The sequence below is a fragment of the Suricata suricatta genome, chromosome 8 (assembly GCF_006229205.1).
Source record: "Suricata suricatta isolate VVHF042 chromosome 8, meerkat_22Aug2017_6uvM2_HiC, whole genome shotgun sequence".
NCBI lineage: Eukaryota > Metazoa > Chordata > Mammalia > Carnivora > Herpestidae > Suricata > Suricata suricatta.
In genome coordinates, this window is record NC_043707.1 from 1,903,482 (window position 1) to 1,928,560 (window position 25,079).

General features: G+C 51.0%; 1 protein-coding gene across 1 annotated transcript in view; it reads left to right on the forward strand.

Moving 5' to 3' along the window:
* The first annotated feature begins 173 nt into the window (after nucleotides 1-173).
* Nucleotides 174-25,079, forward strand: part of PDPK1 (3-phosphoinositide dependent protein kinase 1) — a 71,628-nt gene continuing 46,722 nt past the window's right edge. The window contains exon 1 of the mRNA XM_029949010.1: nucleotides 174-286. The gene's annotated coding sequence lies outside the window, so the exon portion shown is untranslated. The remainder of the gene's footprint in view (nucleotides 287-25,079) is intronic.

Below are 25,079 nucleotides of genomic sequence, written 5' to 3' on the forward strand. Positions count from 1 at the left end.
AGGGGACCGGACTTCGTGAGGGCGCTGCTCGGCCGCCGCGGGGAGCCCGGGCCTCACCGCGGCGGGTGCCCGCCCGGCGGGGGCGCTGACAGACGCGCGGAGGGAGGGGGAGCCCGGGGAGGTGTCACTGGCCTGTCGCGGTGGAAGTGCTGGGAAAGTTTGTTTTCGGCGCGCCGCGGCCTGGAGCCGATCCTCTGGGGTTACCTTTCGTTCCGCCTGCGGAGGAACCGCCCTGGGCCGTCACCGGGAAGCGGGTCCCAGTGCTTCTGCCGCAGCGAAGCAGGAGGTACGAGTTCTGGCCCCGAGCACCTGATGCTCCAGGCCCCCCGAATTGACGCTGAGGATGGAATCTGATAGACTGCTGTCCCGGCGCTGCCGAGCGGCAAGGGGTGCTGCTCCTGCCTCGGGGCTCTTCTCCAGCGCCGGCATCCAGTGTGGGAAGCCCCATGGAGGCCGGACTTGAACCTGCTACCGGGGGTGGAGGGGTGCGGGGGGGGGGGGCGAGTGATCCTGACCGGGAGGAGGGGTTTCAGGGGAAGAGAAAAAAGGAAAAGCACTTGTTGGGTTGAATGGTTTGCTTAAAAGTATCCCTAGTGTTTCCACGTGTTTTTTCCCCCTTCTTTTTCTCTCTGTTGCTAAAAGTATTCTTAGCGTGTTGACGTTTTCCGTGCGTCTGAGTTGGGGAGTGGCGAAGGTGTTTTAACGATTTATACCTTGCGCGGGACTGAGACGTGGGTGCGAAATCTGGTTCCGAAGGCGAAGAAAAATCGCTTAAATGGAAGAAGACCCAGGGAATGGACCACACTCCTTATTTTGCAGCATGCAGCTTTGTGGACGCCGTTCTCAGTATTTTTTTGGAGCGGGGGTGTCTTGTACCCCTTTGAGAATTTGATGGAAGGAATAAAGCCGCTCCTGTTAAAACACAGAGCGACTCCACATTTTGTCCTTACCTCAGTTCGTTCTTGAACCGTTTGCGGCTCTTCAGTGGACTTCAGGCTAAGACCTCTCCGCGCTCCGGAGGCGCCGAGGACCTGCTCCGTTGAGAAAATGGTGAAAGGGAAAGGGGCCGTCTTTGACTGTTGCGACATGTGGCTGTACCCTGGGGTGTCTGGGCTGACAGGCAGGAACACGAAATAGGCTTCTTGGCGAGCCTCGGTGGAGGCCGGGGGTGAGCGTGATCCCGGAAAGCGTGTAAAACGAACTTTCTTCGACGGTGCTGTTGCGCGCCAGGTGCGCCCTTTGCCGGAGTCATCGGAGGAGGCAGAGGGCACGTGGCCTCGCTGTCATGGTCCTTCCAGGGATGGGCATTTGACGTCGGGGGTTGTCTTTGCTAAGCCACTATTTTTTCAAATGTTTTTATTTATTTATTAATTTTTAAAATAGTTAATTGTCAAATTGGTTTCCTTTATTTATTTTTGAGAGAGACGAGCGCCAGCAGAGGACAGGCAGAGAGAAAGGGTGACAGGGAATCCGGAGCAGGCTCCAGGCTCCGAGCTGTCAGCACACAGCATGATGGGGGGCTCGCACTCACGGACAGTGAGATCATGACCTGAGCCGAAGTCGGATGCTTAATCCACTGAGCCACCCAGGCGCCCCAACGTGAGCCACCTTTTTAGCCCAAAATTGCCGGCCTCCATTGAGAGAAAATGAATCTGGGTTTAACGGAGAGCCCTCCCTGTCAGGAAGTGAGAGGAGCAAGGCTTTTGTATCTTCAGCTGGATCCCGCTGCCGGCTGAGGATGGGCCATATTCCCCTGAGAGACGGCGCAGACGCACGCAGTGCTGGCTTTTTCAGCAGAGGACAGATAGGTTTGGGGGCTGGAGTGAGTTTGCGTCTGGATTTGCGAGGCGCCGCCGTGCGAAGCCCTGTCCCAGCTCTCGGAGGCGCCCCTTCTCTAAGTGCGCAGCCAGCAGGGGAGCAGCACAAGGAGGTCTGAACCTGGCCTAGCCCGCCTTGGCCCTCAGGTGGGCCAGACGCTGTAGGTGCCATTTATTGAGCACTTTTTGTTTTTTCTTTATCTTTTTTTTTTTTTTTGAGGGTGGCAAGGGGCAGAGAGAGGGAGGGAGAGGATCCCAACCAGGCTCCGAGCTTGAACTCACAAACTGTGAAATCCTGACCGAACCATGAGATCACGACTGGAGCTGAAATCCAGAGCGGACGCCCAGCAGACTGAGCCGCCCAGGGGCCCCTATTGAACACTCACTTTGCCAGGTGGCTCCCCCTGTGTTGCTGGATTTCTGTAGCTGTTGTTGTGTGAGTTGGGTGTCGTTCCCGTTTTACAGGTGCGGAGACTGGGATGCAGGGAGGTCAGGCCCCTGCCTGGTAAACGGAGGCCTGGGCGCCTCTCTGCCCCCTCTCGCGCGGATGGCCCTGAGGGACGGCCTGCTCAGTGACTCGGGCACCGCTTGGTCTGAGGAAGCCCTTGGTGCCACTGCCCGGAATGGCTTCCCCGGGGGTGGTGCCCAGCATCCTGGCTGCGTCGTGCCAGAGGCAGGAGGGATGTCTTCGTGTGGAAGGACAGCACGCTTACTTACTGCTTTCGGCAGATGGCCGACCGTGACCCTGGAGCCTGTCTCGGCCTCAGGCTGTCGGCAAGCAGGCTCCGCCGTTCAGAACGTGCCAGGCTTGGAGTCCTCCCTCCTGAGACCAGCGCGCTGCGGGGCTGAGCCGCAGGGGAAACGGGAGAAGGCAGGCGGTCCCCGGCGCCCCCTAGGTAGGGTGGCTCTAGCTTCCGCAAGCCTGGCTGCGTCCGTGCGGGAAGGAGGTAGGGAAAGTGGGGGACGAGAGAAGGGGGTTCCCATTTCCACACTGCTTTTTGGGTAGCTCTCCCTCATGTGGTCTTGGGCGGTGTGGTGTATTCGTGTCCCTATGATGCCCCTGTAGGGCTGGGAAGGTGAGGTCCCCATCCTGGGAGGTGGCAGTGTGGGTTTGTCCTCTTCTGATGGAGGTTTGTGGGAAGGATTACAGCGGCGGCCTGTGTAGACGCAGGGCCTGAGCAGAGGCCTTGGACAGCTCTTTGAAGCGGGCCTCGGCCTCCGGGCCGCCTGTAGCACAGATGTGGGGGGAAGAAAAGGAGGCTCCGGGGTGTGCCCTCCTTTCATTCTGTGTCCTCATCGCCCGAGCTGCCTGACGTGGGGTTTGGGTGCATGTAGGGCAAGGGTGTGGTGAACTGGGAATCGCTGCAGAAACGGGGTGAGCACGCTCCGCTCCCTGAGTTGGCGGTGTGGAGAATCCTCCCTGCTAGTACGCTCTGACCTTTTCTGAGGAGAGCGATCTGTGCAAATGGACTCCGGTGGACTCCCACATGTGGCCCAGGAACACTTGACGCAGAAGTGACTCCCTCAGCAGGTGAGGGGGCTAGGGCGCCAGTGCGCATGCTCCCTGCCTGTCCTTTTGCTGACAGCTGGCCCTAGGGGTGAGGAGTGCAGTTTTGGGTTTGAAGGCAGGTTCAAAGGGCAGATCACCGGGGAGGAAGTGCTGGTGTGGAAACTGTAAGTTTTGGACATGTATCATTCAGGCCCTTTGAGTAGTGCATTCTTCTGTAACTGGGTCGCGTTTTACACCGGACCCTTTAAAAATTACTTGAATATTGAGAACAGGTTTTTTCGTATTTGGTCTCTAGCTGAATCAACAGGCGGAGTGCACACACGTGTGCATGTGTGAAGGGAGGGGGTAGAGAGCTTGGGAGACAGAATCCCAAGCAGGCTGCGTGTTGACAGTGCAGAGCCCAACGTGGGGCTCGAACCCACAAACTGTGAGATTATGACCTGAGCTGACATGAGATGCTTAACCGACTGAGCCCCCCCCAGGCGCCCCCCAGGGTGCGTATTTTCAATAGTGATGGGGAATATGTTCTGCTGGTAGTGTCTTGGGTATGAAAGGCCTTTTGGGTTCATGATGGTTCTTGAGAATCTGTTTTCAGTGCATGACTGGTTGCATTTATGTAGTTGCACAGAGTCTGTTTCCATCTCTTAGGCTGGAAATTTTTCCTTTTTTAAACTGAAATTTTTACTTCCAAGAAATTCCAAGTTCTTTTGAATGTCTTAAGAGAGTTTGTTATAAAGAATTTACATTTGTGGGTTTCAAATCCCTCATCAGAGGAACTGATTCGGGTTTCTGTGTAAATAGTGGGATTGCACATAGGGCCACAGTAGAGCTGACGGCTCGGCAAGCTCAAAGGGTGGAAAAGACGGCCACGTGCTCCTCAGCAGCCCCTGCCTGGACACACAGCCCACAGAGCAGACAAGTGTGGTTTGCCTTTGGAGTGTTGCCTGGTGAAGGTGGGCACATAGTGCCTGGTGGCCTAGTGACCTTCTCTGCCCCACAGATGGGATCAGGTGTCCTCTGCACCAGCTACTGTGCTCTGAATCAGCTTGCAGCCTTCAGAGAATGGAAATATTTAAAGGCATGTGTGAAGGTGTCCGGATGCCAAGGAGGGTCGTTCTGTAGGTGTGTGCCTTCTGCATGTTGGCGGAGCTGGTGGTGGCAGGTCTCCCTATGCTGGAGAAGGCTGGAGAGGCCGCGTGCAGGCAGCTGCTTTTGGTGTGTGTGTGTGTGTGTGTGTATGTGAGTGTGAGAGTGCAAGCGCGTGTGCATGTGCATCTCAGCGGTCTCTCAGTCAGAATTCATGGGCTGAAGCTTAGCTGTTACAATGAAATCATTGTTACAGTCTCATTCTTCAACCTGTTTTTCTCTTTTGGAATTAATTGTACTGCAGTGGGAGTTGTATCTCAAAGCGACAGCTGTGTATCGGTTGCTGTCAGAGAAGGCTGATAAGATTTGCAGGGAAGCTTGAAGCCTTACAGAAATTCTTGCTTTGTGCTTTCACCTGCAGTGGCACCTGTGGGAAAAGGGGCCTGGAGTTCACTTTTCAGCTCTCCCTCCCCATTTCTGAGTAATTGGGAGGACAGGGCCTGCAGTGGACCTGGGAATTGCACCACCCAGGGGGAGTAGGTTCTACCTTGCAGACCTCGCTCCTGAACCCAGTCTGAAGTACAGGGCATGTGTTCAGTTGCGGCCCGGCCGTGGATGCTCTCCTGCAGTGAAGGAAGTGGATCCATCTCAAGCGGACGGCCACACCGCATTCTCATCACACATTCTCCTTTGGCCGGGCTGAACACATTGACACACTTTCTTCCCAGCCCCCTTTTGCTGTGACTGGGAAGTGAGCTCTTGTTGGAAGGGTGCCTCGGTTCCAGCATTCCTAGGACTTCCCTACCTCTCCTCGCCTGCCCCTTTGCTTCTCCTTGATGAGGGTTCCTTCTCAGGTGCACCTGCTGTGTGCCCTGTACAGCCCAGGTAGTGTCCAGTGTGCTCAGGCTACCGGTTTCTTCTCTTCAGCTCTTCCTCTTTGCCTAAAAAAACTCCCCCAGTGGAAACTACCTTCCTGGTGACTGTGAACCCTCTTCTGACTGATCAGCTTCTTTGTGTGTGTGTGTTCCACCCACCCCTGGCCCCATCCCTGTCTGCTTTGCTGTGCAGTGGGTTTTGTTATATAGTCAGTTCTGACACAGGTGCTTCACCTCACTTTGTCTTTATCTTTCTTTCTTTTATTTATTTTTTAATGTTTATTTATTTTTGAGAGAGAGAGAGAGCATGAGCAGGGAAGGGGTAGAGAGAGAAAGAGACACAGAATCTGAATCCGGCTCCAGGCTCTGAGCTGTCAGCCCAGAGCCCAATGCGGGGCTCGAGCTCACTGCACGATCATGACGTGAGCTGAAGTCGGACACTCAACCGAATGAGCCCCCAGGCGCCCCTGTCTTTATCTTTCTGAACCTTGAGTCTCTGGATGGCCTGTTAGGCTTTCTCACCCTTTCTCCTCGTGGCACTCAAGTCTGGGCTTCCGGTAGTACTTGTTACATGACCGTGTATCTTCCCATTTTTTAACAAAATGTGTTTAGCGTTGTATATGCTCAGGGCTGGAGGGCTTCATCATAAACTGTTTGTTGTGTATTTAATGCCCAGTGTGAAAGTGTTCCAAACTAGGAAGAAGTCAGATGCTTAAAAACAAGGGTTCATGTCCTGCTCTTCTGTTGTCTAAGGAAATACAATTTAGGAACGGGATACCCTCTTTTTCTGTATGTATATTAAATCACCTACCTGACTGACCCTTGAAAGGCTGCATTTCAGAGGTACCGGTTTCTTTTTGTAATTGTAGCTCCTCACAGGTTTTAGGGACCAATTGTTGGGTTAAATACGGAGGAGTAAACTATTGGTGTCAAGCCTATAGTATTCGAGCTGAGGTTGTCACTGCGCCATGGTGGACAAGGCCTGTTGGGGACCACTGTCCTCACGTAGCCTGACCCTGAGTACCAAACCTGTATGAGAGCCAGCGCTGGTGATGTGGATTCCGCGCGAGAGGCAGCCCCTCCCAGGGCAGTTGCTTTCCCATTAGGAGGACCTCCTGAGGATGAGGGTCACCCTAGCAGTCCCTCTGCCCGGAAGCCAAGCTGCTATTCCCTTATGATGTGGGGACCTTAGGGGAAATGGCACAGATTTCTCTGCTGCTTTTGTTAGGTCAGTGAGGGCTTTCCCCAGGCCTTGACTTTGCTGTAATTTATAAAAGTATCCTGTCCCAAAAGGGGCATAAGCTTTGTGGCTTGGTGCGACCATATGCAGCACCACAGCTGTGGCTCCAGGTGCATGAAGCCCCACCCTCCTTGGATGGTTGTGTGGCTGATGGTCCGGAGGGTAGTTCACGAAGGGCCCCATTGTCTTAGAGGTTCCCACCATGGGCGTATGCTCGGATGCTCAGTGAGGGAGAGAGCCACCAACGTAGGAGCAGGGCAGGAGCGGCGGGAGCCTTCGCCCCAGTGGGGGCCGGCGCTGGCCATTAAGTGGTGCTGCATGCGTTCCTCTGGGAAATGATGGTACCGGCCCATTCTTTGGGTAAATTGCCCGGACGATGGTTCTCCTCAGCTCTGTTCTCGGGAAAGTCTGATCTGGAGAGTCAAAGCCGCCAGGCCCTGTGTGGTAAGGTAGCAAGCTAACTTACTCAGAAACTAAGAAGCTTGGTAACTGCTTGTTTCCGGGCTCTTGTCATCAGTAACTGGCTTCCTTCCTTGAGGGTGAGCACTGAGCTGTTCTGCATTTTTTCCTCTAGAGTGAGTGCCCCGAGTGCCCCATGACTTAGGTTGGACAGGGGGCTGAGAGAATCATCTGTCCCCTCAGTGTATGATCTCTGAAGCTCAGCATTTATTGCCCTCTTTTTCCATTGTTAATTCATTTTTTTCTGCATTTTTCTTTCATGGGTTTTTTTCATTGGTCAAAATTATAGTCTTCTACTGATTGTATGTACATAGCTGGTGATTATCAGATATACAGCTTTAAAAATGTGTATCTAAATATAGATTTTATTTGTGAATGCATTTTATTCTCGTTCCTAAGAAAAGAAAACAAAACTCGTAATCTAAATGCCCCCCCCCCTTTTTTTTAATCGTAGAAAAGTCTCCTGCCCAGAGCGGCTGGCACTGTGCTTTGTGTCTTGGGTGGAGGAGGGGAGGATGGGCTGGTGATGGAGAAGAGACCTCAACAGAACCACCAGGCCTCCATGCTCATGGCCTGAAGGAATCCTTGGGTGAAAAAGCTGGCAGCCTAGTGGGCTTGGGACATCTGCATGTGCCCCTCCCCCCCCCTCGTGAGTCCCACCCACCACAGACCCACCCCAGGAGCTGAGGGGAGACTTGGCCCCAAGGGGAGGGCATTGCCCTGCCAACCTTTGTGGGGCTGCTTCAGAGAGGAGGGCAGAAGAGCCTGAAGTTGGGTGCCCTGAGCAGGGGCTTTCCTGGCAGGGCAGCCCCGAGGGCAGGGAAGCAGGGACCCAGCCAATGTGGAGGAAGTTTGAGAAGGGAGCATCAGTTCTAGGGCTGGGAAGACCTGGAGGGCTGTGCTTGCCTAGTGCTTCTGCAGGGAGATCTCTCTGCTCCAAAAACAGAGGACTTTTGGACGATGTAAGCCAAAGAAGGTGGGGGTGTGTTAGGAAATTTATTCTTAACTTTTTCTTTTTTTTTTTCTTCAAGTGTATTGGTTGAAGCTATCAAAATAGCCTCCAAAGAAACATTTTTTTTTTAATTTTTAAAAATTTTATTTTAGAGAGGGGGTGGGGAGAGGGGCAGAGAGAAAGAGAGAATCCTGAGCAGGCTCCATACTCAGTGCAGAGCCTGACAAGGGGTGCAATCCCACGACCCTGGGATCGGGATCAGGATCGAGATTGTGACCTGAGCTGAAATCAAGAGTTGGACACTCAACTGACTAGCCAATCAGGGGGTCCCCAACCAAACTTTTTTTACTTTTATTTTTATTTTTTTATTTTTTTTCCCCCTGGGTAAATGTCTTTTAATTTGTTTTTTTTCATTTACATTTAAGTTAGTAGCGTATAGTGCAACAATGATTTCAGGAGCTTCCTTACTGCCGTTTATCCTTTTGGCCCATCCTCCTCTCACAACCCGCCCCCCCCGCCCAGTAACCCTCTGTTTCTTCTCCATATTTAAGAGTTTCTTATGTTTTGTGGCACCTGAGTGACTCAGTCAGTTGAGGGTCCGACTTTGGCCCAGGTCATGATCCCGCATCATAGGAGTGAAGTCCTATGATGTCTTTCTCTGAATCATTTCACTTAGCATAATACCCCCTAGTTCCTTCCACATAGTTGCAAATAGCAAGATTTTGTTCTTTTTGATTGCCGAGTAATACTCCATAGTATATAAATACCAGGTTGTCTTCATCCATCCATCCATCGGTGAACATTTGGGCTCTTTCCATACTTGGGCTATTGTCATCGTGTTGCACGCGCCCCTTTGAAACGGCACACCTGCATCCCTTGGATTAATTCCTAGTAGTGCATTTGCTGGGTGGTAGGGGAGTTCTCTCTTGAATTTTTTGAGGACTTCCGTCCTATTTTCCAGAGTGGCTGCCCCAGTTTGCATTCCCACCAGCAGTGCCAAAGAGGTCCCCTTTCTTCGCACCCTCGCCAGCATTTGTTGCCTGAGTTGTTCTTTAAGCCGTTCTGACTGGTCTGAGGCAGTACCTTATTGTGGGTTTGATTTGAATTTCCCTGATGGTGAGTGATGTGGAGCTTTTGTTCCTGTGTCGGTTGACCTTCTGGATGTCTTCTTTGAGAAGCGTCTATTCACGTCTATATTTCGGAGGGAGGTGGGCCGTGGAGATATCCTGGGGTCCTGTGGTTCCCAAGACAAAGGTCTGTCCTCTGGTCCGGGATACACCGTTTCTTGTCAGCTGGGCCTATGGCCTTTGTCAGTTTCCCAGAACTTCTGTCCCTGGGAGTCTCTCTGCAGGCACCCCCCCCCCCTTCCTGGACCAGCCGCACGTGGACGTTGCGGGGCACCTCTATGTGCATGTGCAACTATGCGTGTGCCGCGCGGCCGGCCCGAAGTGTGTGCTCCTCTGGAAGCTGCATTTCCTGGGGGTGGACGCTGGCCACTCAGTCCCCTTCTTCCCGCATTTCTGTGTGTCTGCATCAGACTTTCCCACGAGTCTCTGCTCTGAAACTCGGGCCATTTCTGATGCTTTGTCTCCATCAGGCTGCTTACGGACACATTGGCACCCATGATCTTCATTTCTGTAGGACAGGTCTCCAGGGGTGAAAAGTCGGGCTCTCATGGAAAACCAATTTAAGTTCTAGTCTCTGCCTCTGACACCCAAGGTCTCCTTGTGCACCTTGAGCCTTGTTGGGGACAGCAGGGGTGCAGAGAAGAGGGGGGGATGGGAAGGAGGAGACAAACTTTAAAGAAACATTTTTTTATGTTTGTTTATTATTGATACAGAGAGAAACAGCATGAATGGGGAGGGGCAGAGAGAGAAGGAAACACAGAATCTGAAACAGGCTATCTGTACAGAGCTTGAACCCACAAACCGTGAGATCGTGACCTGGGCCAAAGTCGGGCACTTAATCGACTCAGCCACCCAGGTGCTCCGAGGCAAACTTTTTTAAAAAAAGTATATTTTTATTTTTTATTTTTGAAAAAAAGGGAGAGAGAGGCAGACAGACAGACACCAAGTGGGGGAGGGGCAGAGAGAGAGAGAGATGGAGAGAGAGAGAGAGAGAGAGAGAATATGACTCCCAAGCAGACTTCGCACTGTCAGCCCAGGAACCCAATGTGGGGCTGAAACTCACAAACCATGAGATCATGACCTGAGCCGAAATCAAGAGTTGGGTGCTTAACCCACTGTGCAATCCAGGGGCCCCGAAACAAAGTTATATTTAAAATAAACTTGGGATACCTGGCTGGCTCAGTTGGTAGAGCATGTGACTCTTGATCTCGGGGTTGTGAGTTCAAGGCCCACATTGGATGTAGAGATTACTTAAAAATAAGATCTTCAAAAATAAATAAATAAACTTGATTTTGGAATAATTTTAGATATCTAGAAAAGCTGTGAAGACAACACAGTTTCCATAAAACCTGTCACCCCACCTCCCTTAAAGTTAATATCTATACAAGCATATCACCTCTGTCAAAACTCAGAAGTGAGTGTTGGCACCACACTCTGAACTGAAGACCTGTTTGGGGTTTTATCAGCACCCCTCCCCCCTCCCCGCCCCGTGACCTCCTCCAGTTCTCGGATCCCATCCCAGAGCCACATTCATTTAGTCCTCATTCCCTTGATTTCCTTTGGTCTAGGACAGATTCTCAGTGCATCCTTGTTTTTCATGAACTTGATGCTTTTGAAGAGTATTAGTCAGGTATTTTGTAGACTGTCCCTCAGTGTGGTTTTGTCTGATGTTTTTTGGTGATGACACCGGAGTTACAGGATCAGGAAGAATCCCACAGCGGTGGGTGCCTTTAATGTATCCTGACAGGGGTCCCTGTGACTTATCACTGGTGAGGTGAAGCAGGATTAGTTCTTATCGACTGGAATTAGGACTATGGCCCTGCTTTGCTTTTTGATACTTGTTTTTTTGTCACAGGATGACCACAGTATTTTTGGTTTTTTTTAATATTTTATTTATTTTTGAGAGAGAGTGCAAGCGGTGGTGGGACAGAAAGGGGGACAAGGATGCAAAGCACAGCCTGATGCAGGGCTCGAACTCATGAACTGTAAGGTCATGACTTGAGCTGAAGTTGAATGCTCAACCGACTGAGCCACCCAGGTGCCCCCACAGTATTTCTTATTTTGGAAGGCCCTGTCATGCTTCCCCAGTTGGATCCTCCTGAGCTCCAGATGAAGATACTGGTACCTGGAGGGCTTCTAACTTACAGACAGGGTCAGAGCTGGCATGGCTTCTAGGTCCCTACTTGTTTTGGCTGCTTTCTGCTATCATGGACGTTCCTGGGACAGCACAGAGACAGAGATGTCCCCAGGTACTGCGTGAACCCAAATGCCCTGATAGAACTGGTTTCTAATACAGGCCAGGCCCCTGTCCCTCTGGAGTGTTTGGAGCAAATCCAGTGGGGATTTGCCACAGTCTACTCAGGTCCTCTGTCCCCAGTGCCTTGCTGCTCTCTTTGCAGGCAGGAGGATGGAGTTATGTCAGCTAGCTGGTCCTTGTGGCAATAGGTGGTCAGCTCTGATTCATTCTCTTTTAGCTTTTTTCCTTTCTGGTGAAGCTATAGTTCTCTGTCTGAAGACCTTTACCGCCTTGAGTCGTGTCAAACCTGTGGGCTGTTCTTTGGAGCTTTTAGATCGAATCCAGAGCAGATTTTGGAGTTTTTTTCTAACCTGGAATTCCAAGGATAAGCAATTCAGGAAAAACAATGAATTTCATTTTCCCCCCTCCCATCTATACCTTTGCCTCTCTAACCTGGTTTCCATACAACAATGGCAAATGCAAGACCCTTATGAAGGTAGAAATTGGTCGGAAGAGAGAACAGGGCATGGGTCTGAGGGGAAAGCACTTCAAAGAAAATGATGGTGACAGCTCCTGGCCACAGGCAGATAGACCTCAGGGTGTTGAGGGCCTGCCTTGGGGCTCTGACCAGTCGAAGGTGTGTGTCAGGTGGGCAGAATTGGCTAAGAGAAGGTGAAATACAGACCGGCACGCCTGCCTACCCTTCATGCCCTCTTCCTCCTCCTCTTGTTTCCAGTAACTGCCTCTAAATGGGTGGTTGGAGGAGGTGGAAAGGAATGTTGTGCTAGACAAAACAGATCTTTCCCTGCGTGCTGATGGTGCTGTGCAGCTCTGCTGTGGGAGTTAGCCGTTCATACTGGGACACAGTCTCTCTGGGTCTCACTTGGCCATTTTTATTCCCAGTAAGAAACTCTTGATTTGAAATTTGCAGAGACAGCGTCCAGGAAGGGAGAGCAGCTGCTGACAGGTCTTCTCAGGTGTCAGGAGAGGAGGCGTCCTCAGTCAGAGATTGCTGTCTCTCTCCTGCTGTCGCAAACCACCCAGCTGTTTACCGCTGGATGGGTGTTCCTGTTAGGTGACATTTATTCATGTGGCCAGGGGCATTCTGGGAGCTGGTGTTGTTTTTGCTTTTTCCGATTTCAAGGAGAGAGAACCTTCGAGGATTAAAGTTCACAAGTCTGACCACAATCTGGCATTTTCCTTACAGGATGTGTTAGAGTTACTGAAACAGTTACCCATGTCACTGTGCTTATATGTTTATGTGTGGGAAACACTGATGGAAGGCAAAACCAGGACATTTTAAGGAATTGTGCGAAGTTTCCATAGGTTCCTTTACTGCTCTCAGGAATCTTGCACCTTGCCAGGGGAGATGTTCACTTGCAGGGCACGAGCCCTGGGGTGGCAAGGACAGAGTGCAGCACTGTCCACACTAAGGCTGAAGGGCACAGGTGGAGGAGAGGGCACAGCTAGTGGGATCACTTGTGTGGGAAGCACTGAGGGTCCCCAGACCAGCAGCAAGGAGAGGGAGGGATTTCTGGAGGAGAGGGATTAACAGGGCTGGAATGCCAGAGAGAGGTCCTCCTTTCATTGGAGTGCCCATGTGCTTTAGATTTTATTTTAACTTTGACTTTTTAGTCTTGGAGGCCATGGGAGGTTTCCTCTAAGGAACTGGGGTCGGGAGCTGGAGAATGGGAAAGAGGAGGCCCCCAGCATTTGGCTCCCCTGGGTGGGACAGCAAACAGCCGGGTGCCTCCTGGCATTTAATGCATCATGAGGTAACCTTTTGAACAAGATAGGTATCACTCAGATTTCGAGCCTAGATTAGGGGCAAAACGTGGCTGAATGAACTTAATTCCCAGTGAGAAGTTCGTATTTAAGTGTTATATAATTAATGTACCTTTAGATTAGAAACCCAGTCTTTCTTAGTTGTCAACTTTAATATGTTAAATTATTAATGTTAGCAAAACAGAAAGCAAGAGTGTGTTATTGTTTTTTGACTAATAATAGTTAAGCTTTTAACGCATATTCATTCTAGATTTTATGCAAAGTTATTTTACTGTGAAATGAAATCTTAAGTGTACGATTAGACTAATTGTCTTTGAAATGTTGCTGTTTTCTGATATAGCTCCAGGATGGCAGGCTTGAAAAGAGGAAGTAGGATTTCCACGGTGAGCCCCTCCCAGTAGTTAATAATTTATCCCTCCCACATAGGATCTGTATCTGAAAGATATGAGTTTATTCATCTCAGTAGCAAATACTCATGACACATCTTGAGTCCTCAATGTGAATGAATGAGCTGGTGAACCTGGAAGGAAGTTCAAAGGGTCTGTTGGTCTAATGTGATACCATCCGTGTCCATTGAGGACTTAGTGGCCCCTGTGGTCGGTGGGCCATTTATAAGGCCTCTCCGAGGCCCCCCGCCCACCTGGAGCTCCTTGGCTGTCTATGTTGACCCTGCCCAGGTTGGACTTTGTCCTTGGCAACTAACAAGGTTAATAGTTACCGGGAGGCAACTGGTTCTCTTTCACCCAGTGGTCCAGTGGTCATCCTTTGCTTTCAAATTTTTTTTTTTGGGGGTAACCAAATCAGGACCCTCATTTTACCTCACACAGTTTGTTTCCTGCTGTGTTCCTTGAACATTTTTGCAGTGGGCATTTCTTTAATCTCCCACTGCAGTGGCTGCATAGTGATACTTTCTGGGTGAGCCATGAGTTATCCATTGTCCTGTTGCTGGACGTTTACCTAGGTTTTAAGTTGTTGGCAATTTCTAAATGAATGCTTTTTTTTTTTTTAAGATTTTATTCTTTTCTTAAGAAATCTCTACACCAAATGTGGGACTTGAACTCATGACCCTGAGATCAAGAGTCCCATGTTCCACTGCCTGAGCCAGCTGGGCACCCCTAAATGAATGTTTATGTAATATAAATTTTAGTCTGAATTTCTGACTCTTGGGGCTAGCCTCTGTGTAGATGAATTTGTCAGGGCAGATGGCATGAGCCTAACGTGCGATGTGGTGGTGATTACTCAGCACAGCCCAGGAAGGGCCTGGCTCACGTGGAGTGTCAGCATCTGAGACACCTGCTGCTAACTGGGGTGGGATTTGAATATGGTTTCACTGCTGGGTGTGGAACTATGGCCAAGGACCTGTCCGGTGCCTCGGCGTCCCCATCTGCTTAAAAACAAAAGATGCGAGTTTGCATAGCAAAACAGTAGGCACTTAATAAATAAATGTTATTATTCGTAGAAGTAGAGAAAAATGGCATTTTATTAAGTTTCTCTAAAACAATAGTATTTAAAGTTGTATCTATAAGGGGTGTATGTAAATATTTGGAGAATTCAGAGAATGAACACATAAACTGACCCACAGGTGCTCACCACCCTGCTTTAGACATAGGGTTTTGGCCAGGTTTTTAGAAGCCCTCTGAGTGGCCTTCTGATTGTAATCTCATCCCCTGCGGTCCAGAGGTAACTGACACCCTGATATTCTTGTTAATCAAGCTAATGGTGTGTTAAGTATACCTTTAGGCAGCTCCAAAGTGCAGGAAGTAAGCCGAGCTTCTGTGTCCATGCCGAAACTATTTCATCAGCGTTTCATAGCATGTGGTGACATATGTACAACTTTAATGTGGAAGATAAAGGTCCGTGAGATTCGGGGACAGTGTTTGTGGAGTCCTGCCGTCTATTGGGCCTGCAGACTAGATTTCAGGAGGATGGCAGCTCTGACCTTGTGTCCCTCTGCCTGCCTCGCCTGCTTCTTGCTGGGGGAGAGGCCTCCAAGGGGCTGGACAGAGTGGGAAGACAGATTCAGTGGCCACCCTCAGGGATCACCCATTGAATGCTTCTCCCTTCCCCTCCGGGCCTTTCTTTGCCCTATTCGTGGAACAGTAGAAAACAGGCTTACTCCGGTCTTCCTTGAAGGCTGGGCAGCCGACCATCTGGAGCTTCGGCAGGTGAGTGTGGTTCCACACTGGTTAGGACAAGCTGCATTTTGCTTTGTGTCGGGCTGCACAAGAGGATTGGTGACCACTTGTCATACGTGGGCCAGCCCCGCCTGCGGAGCATGTGGCACAGTGTGTGTTATGAGCTCAGGCAGACAGGCAGCTGGGCCCAAGAATCCCGTTTTGCCACCTCAGGCAGTAGCCCAGACTAGTCCACAGGCAAAAGGCTTAGGCAGTTTAGTAACTGACGATCAAGCTTTCGGGTATTTATTCTTGAGATATCAAGGAGTTAGATTCTTCCTCAGTGTGTTTGTAAAAATGTAAAAAACCCTTAGGAGCTAAGCCTTGTTTAAAGAACCTAGTTGTGATTGCTCAGCTGCGGGTTGTGTAGCCCCCAGCTGTGAATCCTTGGCTCTGGTGCCGAGCCGTGGCCGTGCCCTCAAGGGGAAAGACTTTCTCACCACACCAACCCCAGTCTAGCCTCAGACTCCCTAAGCTCCTTCTTTGTTGAAATTCTTGCTTAATTTGCATTTTATCATTCCTGAAGAGATAAGACATGAAGAAATTTCTGGAGGGATCTGAGGAATGCCAGTCATTCCTCTTCCTGCAAATCCCACTCCTCTGCCTCCTGGCGTCCGCAGAGGTGCTGTCTCCCTTTCTCCTTCTGGTCCCCAGGGTTCAGGTAGGATTGGCTCTTGGTAGGTGCTCAGTGAATGCCTGTTAGTGGGATGAGGGGATAAATCACTCCTCACTGTGAAGTATTTATTTTTATTTTTATTTTTTTTTAATTTTTTACATTTTATTTATTTTTGAGAGAAAGAGACAGAATGTGAACAGGGGAGGGGCAAAGAGAGAAAGAGACACAGAACCAGAAGCAGGCTCCAGGCTCTGAGCTAGCTGTCAGCACAGAGCCCGACGTGGGGCTCGAACCCACTAATCGTGAGATCATGGCCTGAGCCGAAGTTGGATGCTCAACCGACTGAGCCACGCAGGCGCCCCGTTCGTTGTGAAGTGTTTTAAAGTACATTTTCAAACAAAAAGAGGAAAAATCATGTCTCCCACCCTAATTCTTCAAAGCACTCTGGGCAAGAAGGCTTCTCTGCAGCTGCACTTCATCCTCTGTGTAGACACAGGAGCCCTGGGAGTCGCTGTGGCTTCTCCCCAGATGCTGGCAGTAGCCTCCTATGGCCTGGTGAGCTCGTTCACCCCTACCCGCACTGTGCCACCTGCCCAGTAAGGCCTGTCTTGCCACCGGGCGATGACTATGCGTTGTGTTTTAAAAATACGTGGCTCTATGTTTTAAAAATCAGCTTCCAAGGGCGCCTGCCGGGCTCAGTTGGTAGAGCATGCAGCTCTTGATCTTTGTGGGTTCAGGCCCCATGTAGGTGTAGAGGTTACTTAAAAATGAAGTTTTAAAAAAATAAAAATAAGCTCTCATCTGCATGGCAGTTGGTCTCCTAAGGGTTAGTGAAGCTGTCTTGTCTGGTGCGTGAGCCGTGGTGGGAGGTGGGGAAGAAATCTGTGGGTCATTTGTTTTCCTTTGCTGCAAGTTTATTTGTGTTTTGATCTCTGTGCGAAAAATATTTCTTACATTTAGTAGTTTTAAATGTTGGATATTGGGTATTTTGATGTTGATATTTTCCTTAACAGTGTACTGTGCATTTCAGTTGAGCCTTAATGTGCTTTTGGTAGATATGAAAATGTAACTTGGTGTCTAATTAATTCTCCCTTGAAAGTTTCTACTTCTGAGAGGGGACTGTTGAACTCAATGTTCATGGGCTCAAAAAAGTTGAAAAGTTTTTAATTACAAATTGTATGAAACAAGTTGAAGTCCATGGAAAATGCCCAGTTCACAAATGGACTGTATTCTTACAAGTTCGCTTGGAACCAGCTGTGTGAGAGTCAGGCTTGTCTTCCTCTCCGAGTCGCCCCTGCAAAGGGCTGGTTGTGGTCCTGGCTCTGAGAGTTGTAATGAGCACAGCAGGTAGCACTCGTGCCTAGCTTCCCCGCCCCCCCTGATGCGGACAGGAAGAGATTCTTGTTGAGAGGAGTTGGGGGAACACGGTGACCCCCTAGTCCAGAGGCTCCAGAGGTGCTGGGTGTCAGTGACACTGATTCTCGCAGCCAAATTCAAGTGAGAACAGCCAGCCGTCCCTGTTCTCGGGAGAGCTGTGCCGTCGACACGTCTCCCACACTTCTCAGCAGTGAGGCAGGTACAGGTGTCCTGGCCAGCCACACGGGAGGTAGGAGAGAGAGACACAGAGGGATCTCCCTCTGAGGGAGGGCGACATTGATGGGGTGCTGTCCTGGGACGTGGGGGACTGCAGGCGGGAAAGGAGCAGCCTTGGCCAGCCGGGAGTTGTGGGGGAAGGATAGCCACTGGCATGAAGCTGGCGACTGTCCTCAGAGGTGAGGAGCTTGGGTTTGAGGTATGTTCGTGTGTGTGTAGGAAAGGTGAGCAGTCGTGACTCTCGAAGTGATGTGGTGCCTGCAGGAGAACTTCTCCTGTGCTCGGCTTCATTTTATTAGGTAGGATGGGGATGGTGGACAGACATAACTAGGGTTTTGTTGCTTTAAATATCTCCAGAGATTGCAATTTCAGAAGCTCTTGAGTCACCAAAACTATTTACTTAGCACAATTTTGGGTCATCAGGTGGGTGGCAAGCTGACTGGCTTGTGCTGAGAGGGAATGACTCACCCGCAGGTCCTGGGTCACCGGGATCCTTGGGGGCTGTGCTGCTTCCGCGGGGCTCAGGGCAGGCTGGCTGCGAGGGGCACCTCGGGACGAGACCCCACCCCGCGGGGCCACCAGCTGGCAAGTGTCCTCCACATTGTGGCTGACAGTCTCAGTGCTGTTTATGTTGCTTAAGTATCACCTCAAGACATTTAAAAAAATTAGCTCTTCCGAATAAACATTTGGACTTTTCACACTTGGAAGAAGACTTTTCTCTTAGGCTTTTCGCTGCGCAATTGATGCTTAAATTCTTTAAAGAGTAATGTTGTGGCTAGATTTCTTAACTACAGAAGTAAAATTATTTGTAAAACATAACGTACACCAGTGAGTTACAGCTATGAGAAGAGAAAACACGAGTATCCACTTGACCCTACAAACCTCTCGATCCGGGCGGGGCCCTGACAGCTGGTCCTACACTGAGGTGCTCCGCCGGCCCACAGTAGCTGAGGCAGGAGGGAGAGTACAGAGCTCTACAAAGGGGAAGGTTGCCATGACTGGTACCTGTGTCATGGCACCCATGATTGCTGGAGCGGAGGAAACACCAGGGCAGCAGTGGTCTGGTGGCCAGTGTCTTGGAGCACAGGGCCGATGGCAGGAGAGAATAGCAGGAATGTGACCCTGGCTAGCCTAGTGTCACACTCTGTTTCAGGAGCTGCTTGCGCCCTTATGGGCAGCCCCGTTTCTCAGGATCCCACCCCTGTGGTTTGAGGCACCCACAGGGTACTGGAAGTGACCCCAGAAGGGGTGTTTCAGGGCCACTGAGGTCCGTGTCTGGCACTGAGGAGTTCTGTCTGGAGATGGCCTATACTGTGGACCATACTGGACTGTTGAGTCTAGAGATGCTCTTGTCTCAGGGCCTTTGCACTGGCCAGTCCTCTGCTGGGAACGCTCACCAGATTTCTTTAGGGTTTTCCTCTTCTTGGGTCTTTGCTTAGATGTCACTTTCCCATTCAGGGTTTCTGTGTTTGAATTTGCACATCCCACACCTGCTCACATCAAATACTACGACCATAAACTACTCCATTTCCTTCCTGGCTGTATTTTTCTCATGGTAATTATCACCATCTGACACTGTGATGCTTGCTGTTTGCTTTTTGGGCTATCTGTGTGCCATATCAGAACGCGGCTTTCTTAGGGGTATAGGCTCAGCCTCGTTCTTTGTTGTACCTGCAGCGTCTCAAGCAGCACGTGACGCGTAGTGGGTACTCCGTGAACTTGGGCTGATGAAGTGGATGAAGCAGTGTGTGCCTGAGGGTGCTGCATCTGCCTGAGATCATTGAAGCTGCCATGAGGCCGTGCTGTTTCACTTAAACCATGTGACGGTAGAGCAGGCGTGTTGTTTGTTTGCGTGTGTGTGTCTTTGTCTTGTGGCATCTGTTGTTACTGCTATCTCACAAATCCAGAGTTCTTTCTATGCGTCACTTGGATGTTGATTTCAGAATGACTGGCTTTTCTTTCTGAGTCATGAAGACTACTATATTTTGAATCTGAAACATTAGGGGAAAGTGAAACTAAAAAAAGTTTTTTTTACATTTATTTATTTTTGAGAGACAGAGACAGGGCGTGAAAAGGGGAGGGGCAGAGAGAGAAAGAGACAGAATCTGCAGTTGATCTTAGCCAAAAGGCCAAGAAGCAATGGGAGAGACACAGATTCTGAAGCAGTCTCTGGGCTCTTGGCTAGAGGTCAGCACAGAGCCCAACATGGGGCTCAAACCCATGAACCGTGAGATCATGACCTGAGCTAAAGTCGGACACCTCAACCAACTGAGCCACCCAGGCGCCCCAGGGGAAGGTGAAACATTAAAATGTGTGATGCATGTTTAGCTATTACATTTTATTTTCTTCACACGAGTATTTCCCTCCCTGCCATGCAGCAGCATCTAAGGTGCCATTACTCTCCCCTGGACAGTGCTGTAGCTCTCCACCCAAGGCCACTGCCAGCACTTGAGGGCACTCCCTCCACCAAGCCTCTTGCCAACTCACACTTCAGCCCCACAGTAGCCAGAGGTCTGCTTTATACCCCCAGCACTTGTCTGCTCTGTCCTGGCCACCTCCTAGCTTTAGCCAACCAGTTTTGTAAATGGCATCGGGCCTGTTTTCTGTTAGGATGTCACTTCCTAAGGGCAGGGACCATGTCTGCCTGTGGCCATGTCCCTTGACCCTTGCTAGCACAGTGGTAATGTTTATTGAGTAATTGGGTTAATAATAGTTTATTTTCCTTAAGAAACTCTGATGACCAAAATGAGTGTGTATATTCCTATGAAGTGACAAAGAACCTGTGGTTTGGGAGAGTAAGATGTACTTACAAGAGTGCCCAATGACCCGAGTTGTCTGCACGGGGTGTGTTCAAGGTCTTGGAGCTCCCCTTACCCTCCCAGGACTGTGTGCAGGAGTTGCTGGATGTGCTGTAGGCTGCAGCACACGACAGAATCAGCCCGCTGAGCCAAGAGGAGGTGAAGGGGCTGGAGAGGCTGGGGTGGGGGGAGCATTGGGGTCCCGAGAGTTCAAGGTAGAGGGGATGGTGGCTTTAAGCAGGTGTTGCCCGCTGGTTTGTGAGTAGGCACTTTGTGTCCTCTCCCAGCGCCATCTCAGCTCGGCCCTGGGGCCACTCACCACCCTCTTGCATCTCCAGAGCACGCACCCTGTTTCTCTCTCCTTACTGTGGCCAAGCCTTCTACCTTAGTACCTGCCAAACCAGAGCGGGCCTGGCTCAGCTCCTGGTCCAGACCATTCTGCAGCTGTCCAGAGCTTGCTGGCAGTTTTAGCCAGCTGCCAACAACCAAGTAAGACAACTAGCTAATTTATACTAATTTATATTAAGGGGTGTGTGTGTGTGTGTCCCTCCCTTTTTAAAAAATGTTTTTATGTATTTTTGAGAGAGAGAGACAGCTTGAGTAGGGGAGGGTCAGAGAGAGAAGGAATCACAGGATCTGAAGACAGGCTCCAGGCTCTGAGCTAGCAGTCAGCACAGAGCCTGACTTGGGGCTCGAACCCACGAACTGTGAGATCATGACCTGAGCCAAAGTCGGACGCTTAACTGACTGAGCCACCCAGGCGCCCCCCCCCATTAAAAAAAATTTATTTATTTGTTTATTTTTTGGGTGTGTGTGTGTGTGTGTCTCTTAAAGGAGAGGCATATTAACGCTTTCAAACCTCTCATTGGAGTTGTGCTTTGGGGCAGGGTGAACAGTAAAGGTAAGAGTATCAGGTGCATTAGTGTTTACAGGTGGGAAAAGCCTGGACTCAACTTAAATCTTGTAACAGGTTCTGTGACATGTGAAGGACACAGTGTTTGTCCACCCAAGACCTCAGTCCTAGACCACCTGCAGGTACAGTGCTAAGAATACTGTCTTAAATCTTAATGCCCCGTTACATGCTGCCTGTGGGGGCTCCTTCCAGGAGAGGAGGTCCCCTGCAGGAGCAGTCACTCCGGGACACGCCGAGAGGCTGCAGGTCTGGTGTGCTCAGCTGCCTCTCCCTTCATATGCCAGTTCTGGCTGGATGTGTTCTCATTTTGCATTGGCTTGCTTTACCGTGGAATAAACAGGGTGTTCTTTACAGCAATCAAAGTGGGCTCCTAGCTCTGTTTTTCATCCAGCTCCAAGGTGAGAGTTTGCTTCATTAGTTTTTTTTAAAAAATCTTAAATCAGAGAAATTATTGAGGATAATCTTACAGCAAGTTAAATGTCAAAGGCTGGCATTTGGAAACAGCATTGTCAAGCAGAGTTCCAGCCAAAACCTGAGTGCTGGCCTGCTGAGCCCGAGCCGTGGGGAAACCAACTAAGAAAGCCAGGACTTGCACCCCTGCCGTGCAGTGCCCGGGTGCCACTGTTGGCGTGGGGGACCGCTCACGAGAGCAGGGACTGTGCAGAGGCATTTCACGTTTGGCCATCTCTGCTGGGTTGGCGATCTTACCCTCTTGGGAGTTGAATGTGGGTCTGGCTGCTGAGGAAGTGGGGTGTTAGCGCCCCCCATTGGGGGTCTGCCCGCTCCCTTCTGCAGCGGCCGCTTGCCCCATTTCCCTGCGCCATGCTGGGCTCCAGAGGGCTGGGAGCACACTTGTGGGGTGCTTTCTTCTGCTCCAGTCTGCCCCTGCTCAGTGTGAAGCTGCACCCTGGTTGGGTGGAAGCCTCGGCAGCACTGCCACGTATTCTGTTTAGGTCCTGGGAGTTGGTTCTTGTTTCTCAAACACAGCATTAGTGTTGTTTTTTTAAGCATTTATTTATTTTGAGAGAGAGCGAGTGTGTGTGCACGGTGCACACAGGAAAGGCAGAGAGAGAATGCCTCAAGCAGGCTTCCTGCTCAGTGCAGAGCCTGACCTGGGGCTCCTCCCCACGACTGTGAGATCACGACCTAACTCGAAGCCAAGTCGGACGCTCAACTGACTGAGCCAGGCACCCTGCATTAGGGTTTTTTAACATGCCTTTTTCACACTGGGGCATGTCGCTCTCATCCATCCTGTCGCTCTCATCCATCCCACCTTCTCGTGCTTGTACTTCCTTCTTCCTCCTTCTCTAAGGGGTGGCTGCAGGGCCTCATTGCCCACAGGGCCTGCCCTAGTGCTGAGCGCTTTCAGGGTGGTCACTGAACACTTGGGGAGGTTCTTCCTGGGAAAGGGACCATTGAGTCTGTGAGGATAGAGCAGGACTTCTCAGCTGGGAGCTGTTGCCACTCAGACCTGTTGATTCTCTGTTGTGGGGCATCCTGTTCATTGGCGGATGTTCATAGGATCTCTGCACCTACCTACTAGATGCCAGTACCAATTTCTCCCTCTCCCAGTTATGGCATCCAAAAATGCCTTCAGGCGTTGCTGCAGTCCCCTGGGGCGGGGAGGGGGGGCAGAATCACCCTGGTTGAGAACCACTGGAATGGAGTATGTGTCAGTGGCCCCGGACTTCCTAAAGATTGGGAGCTCATAGCGGTGGGCTCCCTCCTAGCGGGCTGTGCTTAAGTGTGGTTCTGGCAACTCCCAGCATGAGCCCTGTGTTGGGGAAGCCACAGGATCGAGGCCAGTGCCTCTTCTCCCGTTCACCTCTTGTGGCCAGGAAACATGCACCCATTGATAGCACATCTGGACTGACCAAGTGTTTGTGACACTGGGTTGCTGCAGCATGAAGCTTGAAGTCTCCTATAAGTGTGTGGACACGGAGCAGTGCGTCTCCCACTGACATTCTGCAGGGAAAGTGGCCGTTCTGCAGGTGCCATCTCTGGGGCTGTGTTCTGTCCAGATTATGCCTCACTCTGCCACGCCCAGCAGTCACCACCACCGGTAACATCAGATACACACACCTCCAGACTTTCCGATCTCAGTTCTCATGACACCTGCTGTCTCTTCTGGCACCTGCTCAGGTGGCCTGGGCATTTTCTGTGGCACTTATCAACCTCATGTGTGGCTGGATGGCAGAGAGGAGGTAAGCAGGTTTCATCCGGCACGATGCTGTACTTCCTCTGTCGGCAGTGCCCAGCCAGCTTTGTTATGGGGTCTGTCCTGTCAGGCCAGTGTCTGTCAGACCAGCCCATCAGTGTGCAGCATGCTGCACGATTAAGCCACGGTTTAGCCAGCAGCCTGCAGCACAGCCTTGCGATGGGTGGAGGCGGTGCCAAGGGCTGCTCTGCCCAGTTGGCGGGGCTTGCTCCTGGAGACGGCCTGGCTGAGGTCCGATGTAAACCTGTGCTTTCTAGGGGACAGTGCTCTCCTTTGAGGATCTGTTCCAGAGGCCTTTTTAACAACTACAGAAACGACTTTGATGAAAGAAAGTTCTCGGGAACACATGCTTGTAACCAGAGTCTTGTCTGACTGGTAGTTGTTTTGGGGGGACTGCTGTCCATGGGCTGGATGCTTGTTAAGTTCACCATCAGGAAGGCTGAGCTGATGAGGGCTTTTCTTGGTCAGTGCTCTGCAGTCAGCCTCCCAGGGTTTTTGATCTCAGGGTCCTTTGTCCCCAGCATAGCCAGTTTGATGGGGGGCTTTCATGCCCAAGTCTTCAGTGCCTCCTTGTTTTCTGTGGTCCTGGGCACGTGCTGCCTGAGCTGCCTGCCCGCCCAGGCATAGCCGCTGATGCTTCGGAAACTCTTCTCTGCCCTTGGGGGTTGCTTCACCACACCTCCCAGGGCGGAGGTTCAGCCCACGGCAAAGAAGCCCTGGGCTGTCCCAGGCTGTGTGCCTTTGCCGGATTGGTCACGGAGTCCAGAGGCGTTGGTATGCAATTACATTTTTCCAGGTCCATGAATCAGCCCATCATATTTTTTTCTTTAAGGAGGTAATGTTTGAGGGGCGCCTGGGTGGCTCAGTCAGTTAAGCATCTGACTCCGGCTCAGGTCATGGTCTCACAGTTTGTGAGTTCAAGCCCCTATTGGGCTCTGTGTTGATAGCTCAGAGTCTGGTGCCTGCTTTAGATTCTGTGTCTTCCTCTCTCTCTGCTCGTCCCCTGCTTGCACTCTGTCTCTCTCTCTCAAAAATAAACATTAGAAAAAAGAAGATAATGTTTGAGATTTCAGTCAGTATTTCACTTTTCAGTTTTGAATTAAAAGCACTGTTTGCCACTGTTGTCTCCTTGAGCCTTGCCTGCCAGGCGGCTGAGCACACGGCGGACTTAGGCGAGGCCGCGTTGCTCTGCTTCAGATACTGGCTGGCGCAGGCGCCGGGCCGGGGCGGCCAAGACAGAGACAGGGGAGCCCCCCCCCCCCCCGCCCCGTGGGCCGTGGTGGCTGCCTAGCAGACCTGTGGCCGGAGCAGTTCACAGCACTGCTCTGGTGCCCAGAGCCGCGCTACTTGAGGTGCTGGCTCCTTCCCACTTCCATCCCTTGCATGTGCCCCTTCGGTCACACAGTCCAGCTGCTCCTCTGTCCCAGGCCTGAGGGTCTGCACCCAGGATGACCCAGGGACCCCCAGAGCTCCGTGTGCACAGCCCTCACTCACAGTATAGCTGGCCTGGCTTGTGAAGACAGTCCCGGCCTGTCATAGTTCTCTGTGAGCTTTAGCAGGTGACCATGACTCTTCCCTTTTAACTGCCCCTGAAGACAGAAAAGTTGCTGCCAGTCTCCAGGGGGAAGCTACTGGATTTGATTGTGCTTCTGCTATATGCTTTGCTTATAGCGACAAACC